The sequence below is a fragment of the Loxodonta africana genome, chromosome 3 (genome assembly GCF_030014295.1).
Source record: "Loxodonta africana isolate mLoxAfr1 chromosome 3, mLoxAfr1.hap2, whole genome shotgun sequence".
Classification (NCBI taxonomy): Eukaryota; Metazoa; Chordata; class Mammalia; order Proboscidea; family Elephantidae; genus Loxodonta; species Loxodonta africana.
Window position 1 is genome coordinate 27,240,024 of NC_087344.1, and position 9,365 is coordinate 27,249,388.

The window sequence follows — 9,365 nt, forward strand, 5'->3', positions numbered from 1 at the left end:
TGCAGCTTGGACTTCTTCCTTCAGTACCATCTGTTCCTGATCATTGGTTACCTCCTGAAGTGGCTGAACGTCCACGAATTCTTTTTGGTATAGTGATTCTGTGTATTCCTTCCATCTTCTTTTGACGCTTCCTGCGTTGTTTAGTATTTTCCCCCTAGAATCCTTCAGTATTGCAACTTGAGGCTTGAATTTTTTCTTCAGTTCTTACAGCTTAAGAAATGCTGAGTGTTTTCTTCTGTTTTGGTTTTCTATCTCCAGCTCTTCGCACATGTCATCATAATACTTTACTTTGTCTTCTGAAGCTGCCCTTTGAAAGCTTCTTTTCAGCTCTTTTACTTCATCGTTTTTTTCCTTTGCTTTAGCTACCTGACGTTTACCAGTAAGTTTTGGAGTTTCTTCTGACATCCATTTAGATTTTTTCTTTCTCTCCTGCCTTTTTAATGACCTCTTGCTTTCTTCACGTATGATGTCATTCCACAACTTGTCTGGTCTTCGGTGATTAGTGTTCAACATGTCAGATCTATTCTTGAGATGGTTTCTAAATTCAGGTGGGACATATTCAAGGTTGCACTTTGGCTCTCATGGACTTGTTCTAATTTTCTTCAGTTTCAACTTGAAGTTGCATACGAGTAACTGATGGTGTGATCCGCATTCGGTCCCTGGCCTTGTTCTGACTGATGATATTGAGCTTTTGCATCACCTCTTTCCACAGATGTAGTCGATTTGTTTCCTGTGTATTCCATCTGGCGAGGTCCATGCGTATAGCTGCCGTTTATGTCAGTGAAAAAAGGTGTTTGCAATGGTTAAGTCACTGATCTTGCAAAATTCGATCATGCAATCTCTGGCATCATTTCTACCACCAAGGCCATATTTTCCAACTACTGATCCTTCTTCTTTGTTTCCAACTTTTGCATTCCAATCTCCGGTAATTATCAGTGGATCCTGATTGCATGTTTGATCAATTTGAGACCGCAGAAGTTGGTAAAAATTTTCAGTTTCTTCATCTTTGGCCTTAGTGGTTGGTGCGTAAATTTGAATAATAGTTGTATCAACTGGGCTTCCTATCACTGACAGCATTGTACTTCAGGATAGATCTTGAAATGTTCTTTTTGACAATGAATGCGAAGCCATTTCTCTTCAAGGTGTCATTCCTGGCATAGTGGCCCATATGACAGTCCAATTCAAAATGACCAATACTAGTCCAGTTCAGCTCACTAATGCCTCGGATATCGATGTTTATGTGTTTCATTTCATTTTTTACAATTTCCAATTTTCCTAGATTCATACTTCGTACATTCTAGGTTCTGATTATTAATAGATGTTTGCAGGTATTTCTTCTCACTTTGAGTCGTGCCACATCAGCAAATGAAGGTCCCGAAAGCTTGACTCCATCCATGTCATTAAGGTCAGCTCTACTTTGAGGAGGGAGCTCTTCCCCAGTATATTTTGAGTGCCTTCCAACCTGAGGGGCTCATCTTCCAGCACTATATCAGACAATGTTCCACCGCTATTTGTAAGGTTTTCACTGGTTAATTCTTTTCAGAAGTAGACTGCTGGGTCCTTCTTCCTAGTCTGTCTTTGTCCGGAAGCTCAGCTGAAACCTGTCCGACATGGGTGACCCTGCTGGTATTTGAATACTAGTGGCATAGCTTCCAGCATCACAGCAACACACAAGCCCCCACAGTATAACAAACTGACTATGGCAAGGCATTCGACTGTGTGGATCATAACAAATTATGGATAACATTGAGAAGAACGGGAATTCCGAAACACTTAATTATGCTCATGAGGAATCTGTACATGGATGAAGAGGCAGTTGTTCCAGCAGAACAAGGGGCTCCTGCGTGGTTTAAAGTCAGGAAAGGTGTGTGTCAGGGTTGTATCCTTTCACCATACCTATTCAATCTGTATGCTGAGCAAATAATCCGAGAAGCTGGACTATATGAAGAAGAATGGGGCATCAGAATTGCAGGAAGACTCATTAACAACCTACGTTATGCAGATGACACAACCTTGCTTGCTGAAAGTGAAGAGGACTTGAAGCACTTACTGAGGAAGATCAAAGACCACAGCCTTCAGTATGGATTACACTCCAAAATAAAGAAAAGAAAAATCCTCACAACTGGACCAATAAGCAATGTGATGATAAACAGAGGAAAGATTGAGGTTGTCAAGGATCTCATTTTACTTGGATCCACAATTAACACCCATGGAAGCAGCAGTCAAGAAATCAAAAGACACATTGCATTGGGCAAATTGGCTGCAAGAGATCTCTTTAAAGTGTTAAAAAGCAAAGATGTCACCTTGAGGACTAAGGTGCGCCTGACCCAAGTCATGGTGTTTTCAATCACCTCACGTGCACGCGAAAGCTGGATGATGAATAAGGAAGCCCGAAGAAGAACTGACGCCTCTGAATTTTGGTGTTGGCGAAGAATATTGACTATACCACAGACTGCCAAAAGAACGAACAAATCTGTCTTGGAAGAAGTACAACCAGAATGCTCCTTAGAAGCAAGGATGGCAAGACTACGTCTCATATACTTTGGACATGTTATCAGGAGGGATCAGTCCCTGAAGAAGGACATCATGCTTGATAAAGTAGAAGATCAGTGAAAAAGAGGAAGACCCTCACTGAGATGGATTGACACAGTGGCTACAACAATGGGTTCAAGCATAGCAACAATTGTGAGGATGGTGCAGGACCGGACAGTGTTTTGTTCTGTTGTGCATAGGGTCACTATAAGTTGGAATGGACTTGACAGCACTTAACAACAACAACAACAACAACAACAAGACAAACATTTGACTAACTGACGTTAGACTCAAACCATACCTAACTGTTCTGAGTTACGTACAAATTCAACTTAAAGACAGACTTAGGAATGAAACTCATTCATAATCTGTGGACTGCCTGTACACACTGTCGCATTTATACAACATCCAAATCACACAATGTCCTGTTTCGCAGAACATATTATGGATATTAGGTGACACATGACTGTATTTGTTTCCGTAACTTTTTCATCAGCTCAAACGGAAACTCTAAACCCATTAAGCAATAATGCCCCCTATCCCCAGCTGCTGGCAACCACTGATCCACTTTCTATCTTTATGCATCTGCCTATTTTAGATGGACTGAGTTTTTAATGGTATTTAATTTTAATTCATTTAAATTTAAAATAGCCATATGTGGCTAGGGGCTGCCATAACGGACAGCAATTAGATATTAATTAACACACGTGGTGAGTTTTTTCTACCATTTCATCCACTATTTGACAAATACTTCTTTAGTTCTTACCATATGCCAGGCACTATAAAGAAGGTGGAAGGAATACACAGAGTCATTATACCAAAAAGAATTAGTTGATGTTCAACCATTTCAAGAGGTGGCATATGATCAGCAGCCGATGGTACTGAAGGAAGGAGTCCAAGCTGCTCTGAAGGCATTGGCGAAAAATAAAGCTCCAGGAATTGATGGACTGTCAATTGAGATGTTTCAACAAACGGATGCAGCACTGGAAGTGCTCACTCATTTGGCAAGAAATTTGGAAGACAGCTTCCTGGCCAACTGACTGGAAGAGATCCATGTTTATGTCTATTCCCAAGAAAGGTGATCCAACCAAATGTGGAAATTATAGAACAATATCATTAATGTCATACGCAAGCAAAATTTTGCTGAAGATCATTCAAAAATGGCTGCAGCAGTATATTGACAGGGAATTTCCTGAAGTTTCAGGCTGGTTTTGGAAAAGGACGTGGAACCAGGGATATCACTGCTGACGTCAGATGGATCCTGGCTGAAAGCAGGGAATACCAGAAGGATGTTTACCTGTGTTTTATTGACTATGCAAAGGCATTCGACTGTGTGGATCATAGCAAATTATGGATAACATTGTGAAGAATGGGAATTCCAGAACACTTAATTGTGCTCATGAGGAACCTTCACATAGATCAAGAGGCAGTTGTTCGGACAGAACAAGGGGATAGTGATTGGTTTAAAGTCAGGAAAGGTGTGCGTCAGGGTTGTATCCTTTCACCATACCTAATCTGTATGCTGAGCAAATAATCCAAGAAGCTGGACAATATGAAGAAGAACGGGGCATCAGGATTGGAGGAAGACTCATTAATAACCTGTGTTATGCAGATGACACAACCTTGCTTGGTGAAAGTGAAAAGGACTTGAAGCACTTACTAATGAAGATCAAAGACCACAGCCTTCAGTATGGATTGCACCTCAACATAAAGAAAACAAAAATCCTCACAACTGGACCAATGAGCAACATCATGATAAACAGAGAAAAGATTGAAGTTGTCAAGGATTTCATTATACTTGGGTCCACAATCAACAGCCATGGAAGCAGCAGTCAAGAAATCAAACGACACACTGATTGGGTAAATCTGCTGCAAAAGACCTCTTTAAAGTGTTGAAAAGCAAAGATGTCACCTTGAAGACTAAGGTTCACCTGATCCAAGTCATGGTATTTTCAATCGGCTCCTATGCTTGTGAAAGCTAGACAATGAATAAGGAAGACCCAAGAAGAATTGACTCCTTTGAACTGTGGTGTTGGCAAAGAATATTGAATATACCATGGACTACCAAAAGAATGAACAAATCTGTCTTAGAAGAAATACAACCAGAATGCTCCTTAAAAGCAAGGATGGCGAGACTGTGTCTCACGTACCTGTTGTCAGGAAAGATTAGTCTTTGGAGAAGGACATCATACTTGGCAAAGTACAGGATCAGCGGAAAAAAGGAAGACCCTCAACGAGGTGGACTGACACAGTAGCTGCAATAATGAGCTCAGGCATAATGATTGTAAGCATGGTACAGGACTGGGCAGTGTTTTGTTCTGTTGTGCATAGCATAGGGTCGCTATGAGTTGGAACCGACTCGACAGCACCTAACAACAAATTCTAAATGATTATACGTATTAACTCATTTAAAAAGCACAGCAACTCCATGTGGTAGGCATTTTACTGATGAGGGAACTGAGGCACAGAGAGGTTGAGTAACTGGCCAAGAATTTACAGTAAATGATGGAGCCAGGGTCTACAGCCAGGCCCTTGGGTTCCTGAACCACATTCTTTATTAGCACAGAATGTCTTAATTTCAATACAAAAGAAAAAAAAAGTTTTTTGCTTAGAGTTTGTGTTTTTAAAGTTACTTTTATGGGGCTGCACAGCTAACTCTACATTTTCTCCTCTGAATGTGAACATCTTACCGCTCACATTAGGCACTTCCAAGCTTCTTACCCTTCTGTGTGGAATGGTTCTTCCTTGTATTTGTCTTTTAAAGCAGAGGATTGAATAAAAGGACACGTTTCTATTTTGGGTGGCTCCTGAAGCCTTCTTAAAGTGCAGTGTTTTCTGAAATAAAAAGGGCAGGAGTGGATGCAAAAACCCAAGAAGGTGGGGAGGGAAGGGATTATAGAAAGACCAGAACTTGTGAGTGGCAAGTGCCCTGGGACAGCAAGAAGGGGCTGGTGGCTAAAGGAGGGCTGTGGAGTTGGAGATTAGCAGGTCCCAGGCATCTTGGAGGCCATCACTGCGTTAACCTGTGGATTACAGGGCTGAACAGAAGCCTCTCCTTGAAGAGGCCAAAATAAGGAGCAGAGGAAGATGTTCTCATGGTGTGAGAGGCAAGAGGGTGAGGTGTCTTACTGAGAAAAGGGATCTGTCCAAGTTTGTGGGCAAAAAGCAAGGTGTCAACAGGAAGGTTCGAACAAGACATTTGATGGGGTAACGCTCTCGACGAAACAGAAAGTTTTCAATTGAATTCCGGGTGTGGACTGAATCATGCCCCCTTGAAAAAGACATGCTGACGTCCTAACCCCTGGACTGTGAATATGACCTTGTTTGGAAATAGTGTCTTTGAAGACGTTGGAGTTAACATGAGGTCCTACTGGAGGAGGGCGGGTCCTAATCCAATATGAGTGGTGTCCTTATAATAGAGGAGAGAGACACAGAGCCAGACAGACACAGAGGGAAGATGGCTATGTGAAGACGGAAGCAGAGATTGGAGTGATCTACAAGCCAGGAAATGCCGAGGATTACTTGGAGCCACCAGAGGAAGGAATCAAGATGGCTGAAGCCCTGATTTTGGACTTTCAGCCTCCAGATCTGTGAGACAATAACTTTCTGTTCTTATCAGCCATCCAGGTGTGGTACTTTGTCTCAGCAGCCTCAGGAAACCCACACAATTCTTTTATGGGGCGCTTCCTATAGGAGAGGGACTCCTGGATCAGAAAAAAAAGCTAACCCTCACACACAGCTGGTGGGAAAATTGTTAGGCAATTTCCACTAAACCTAAACAGATTTCTCCCTATGAACCAGAAACCCCACTCCTAATACTTTCCCCAGAGAATTGGGAACTGTGGTCGCCAAAAGGCATGTATGAGCGTGTTCACAAGAGTTGTCTCGGTAATAGCCCCTGTTATGGATTGAAATGTGTCCCTTCAAAATGTGTGTCAACTTGACTAGTCCACGATTCCCAGTACTGTGTGACCGTAAACCATTTTGTCATCTGATGTAATTTCCCTGTGTGTTGCAAATCCTACTTCTGTGAAGTTAATGAAGTGGGATTAGCAGCGGTTATGTTCATGAGGCAGGACTCAATCTACAGGATTAGGTTGTGTTTTAAGTCAATCTCTTTTGAGATATAAAAGACAGAAGGGAGTAGAGACATGGGGACCTCATACTACCAAGAAACAAGAACCAGGAGAAGAACGTGTCCTTTGGAACCAGGGTCCCTGAGCTGAGAAGCTCCTCTACCAGGGAAGATTGATGACAAGGACCTTCCCCTAGAGCTGACAGAGAAAGAAAGCCTTCCCCTGGAGCTGGCACCCTGAATTCGGACTTCTAGCCTCCTAGACTGTACGAGAATACATTTCTCTTCGTTAAAGCCATCCACTTGTGGTATTTCTGTTATAGCAGCACCAGATGACAAAGACAGCCCCTAACTGGAAAGTGCCCAAAATACTCATCATCAGGAAAATGGGTAAGCAGGCAGTTGTGGACACTCCACAAGGAGAATGAATGACCTACGGCTACAGCCACGTGTGGATGAGTCTCACCAACACAACATCAAGAGACAGATGCCAAAGAGGACATGCTGTCTGAGTCCCCGTGCTTAAAACTCAAAAACCAGTAACACGAAACCATGTTAGGACAAGTTACTGTGACTGGAGGGGGGTGGGGGGCTTCTGGAGGCTGAGGATGCTCTGTCTCTTGATTTGGGTGCTGGTGACACGAGTGTGTTCACTTTCAGAAAATAACTTGAGCTGTACTCATTTGATACGTGCACTTTTCTGTATCAGTGCTGCGAAAAAAAAAAAAAAAGATCCCATTGCCATCGATTCATGATTCTGATTCAGGACAACCCATGTGTTTCTGAGTAGAACTGTGCTCCATAAGGTTTTCTTAGCTGTAATCTTATAGAAGCAGATCACCAGGCTTTTCTTCCATGGTGTCATTGGTACATTCAAACTGCCAGCCTTTAGCTTAGCAGCTGAGCACAAACCTGTGTACCACCCAGGGCCCCTCATGTGTGTGTTATATGTCAACATAAAAACCAGTTTCTGTCAAATCGATTTCAACTCAAGGCAGCCCCATGTGCATCAGAGTAGAACCGTGCTCCATAACGTTTTTCACTGGCTGATTTTTCAGAAATTAGGCACCTCAGGGGAGACTTGGGAAACCCTGGTGGCATAGAGGTTAAGTGCTATGTCTGCTAACCAAAAGGTCAGCAGTTTGAATACACCAGGCGCTCCTTGGAAACTCTATGGGGCAGTTCTGCTCTGTCCTATAGGGTCACTGTGAGTCGGAATGGACTCGATGGCAATGGGTTTGTATTTTTTTGGGGTGGACTTGAACCTCCAACCTTTCGGTTAGCAGCTGAGCGTATTAAATATTTACACCAGACTCTTATAGTTCAATACAGGTAGTCCCTGACTTATGACATATCTGAGTTACAATGATCCACACTTACGACTTTTTTTTGTACATTTTATCATTAGTAATATGTACTACATACAATGTAGCATATAATTTGCTGATGTGATCATTCTCAGATGTTTACTCACAGATGTTCAAAGATTGGATTTATAAGGATACTGATAATAAAATGCAGTAATAATGAAAACTTATAAAAAAAAAAAGATTATTGACTTAGGTCAGAACTAAGAGTCATTGGAAGAGAACCCCGTTATAAGTCGGAGACTACCTGCATAAGATTAAAAAAACAGGTTTTAGAGCGGCCATCTAAGATACAGCTATTGGTGTCTACTTGTCAGGAACAAAAGAGAAAGAAGGAAACCAAAGAATCAGAAAAGAAAGTAGTCTGTAGGAATAATAGTCTACTCAAACCATGGCCTCATCTACCCTGAGACTAGAAGAACTAGATGGTGCCCGGCTACTACTACTAATAGTTATGATCAGGGCCACCACAGATGGGTCCTGATAAATGGGAGAAAAATGTGGAACAGAACTCAAATTCTTAAAAAGTCCGGACTTACTGGAGCAGTTGAGACTAGAGGACTCCCCGAGACAATTGCCCTGAGATACTCTTTAAACCTAGATCTGGAATTATCCCTTGAGGCCACCTTTTAGCGAAACAACAAATTGGCTCATAAAATAAAGAATATTACCTGTGAGTAATAAGCTCCTTTAAAAAAAAAAATCCTCTATATGAAACCAAACGGTCAAAAATTGCTCTAAAGCAAAGATGAGAAGGTAAGGGGGCAGGGAACCTAGATACTGAAAATGGTACAACCAGAACGGAAAGAATGAGAAAGATGACACATTGTGAAAAAGGTAACCAATATCACCGAATAATTTGTGTAGAGATTGTTAAATGGGGACCTGAGGTGCTGTGTAAACTTTCATCTTTAACACAATAAAATATAATTTAAAAATGGATTTTAAAAATAGCTAACATTGAGTGCTAAGTGGCTGTTATGGCCAGGTGATGCTTTCTATGGCCACATTAGCTTATCCAGTCCCCACCATGACCCCACAAGGTAGGTCCTATCAGTCACTCCACTTTGCAGTTCAGACAGGGCAAGTCCTTGCTCCCAGATCACAAGGCTGTTACACAGCTGAGCTGGTTTCGATCCCAGGTGCTCTCCTTCCACATCCCATTCGTTTTTACTACTCTGCAATATACTGCCCAGGCTTGGGAAAATGCAGGGACAAGTATTTCTCTGAGGCAGAGAAGAAAAAAATTGAGGTGATGATCCCAAGGCAATTTAAAAGGAGGGAGTTCGTAAAAGTGCCTGCCAATTTCTTAGGAAAAAGTTGGCACTATCCCGAGTAACTGAAAGAAGATCTGGCACAGACGTGAGGTGAATTTAAAGATGAAGGAGGAC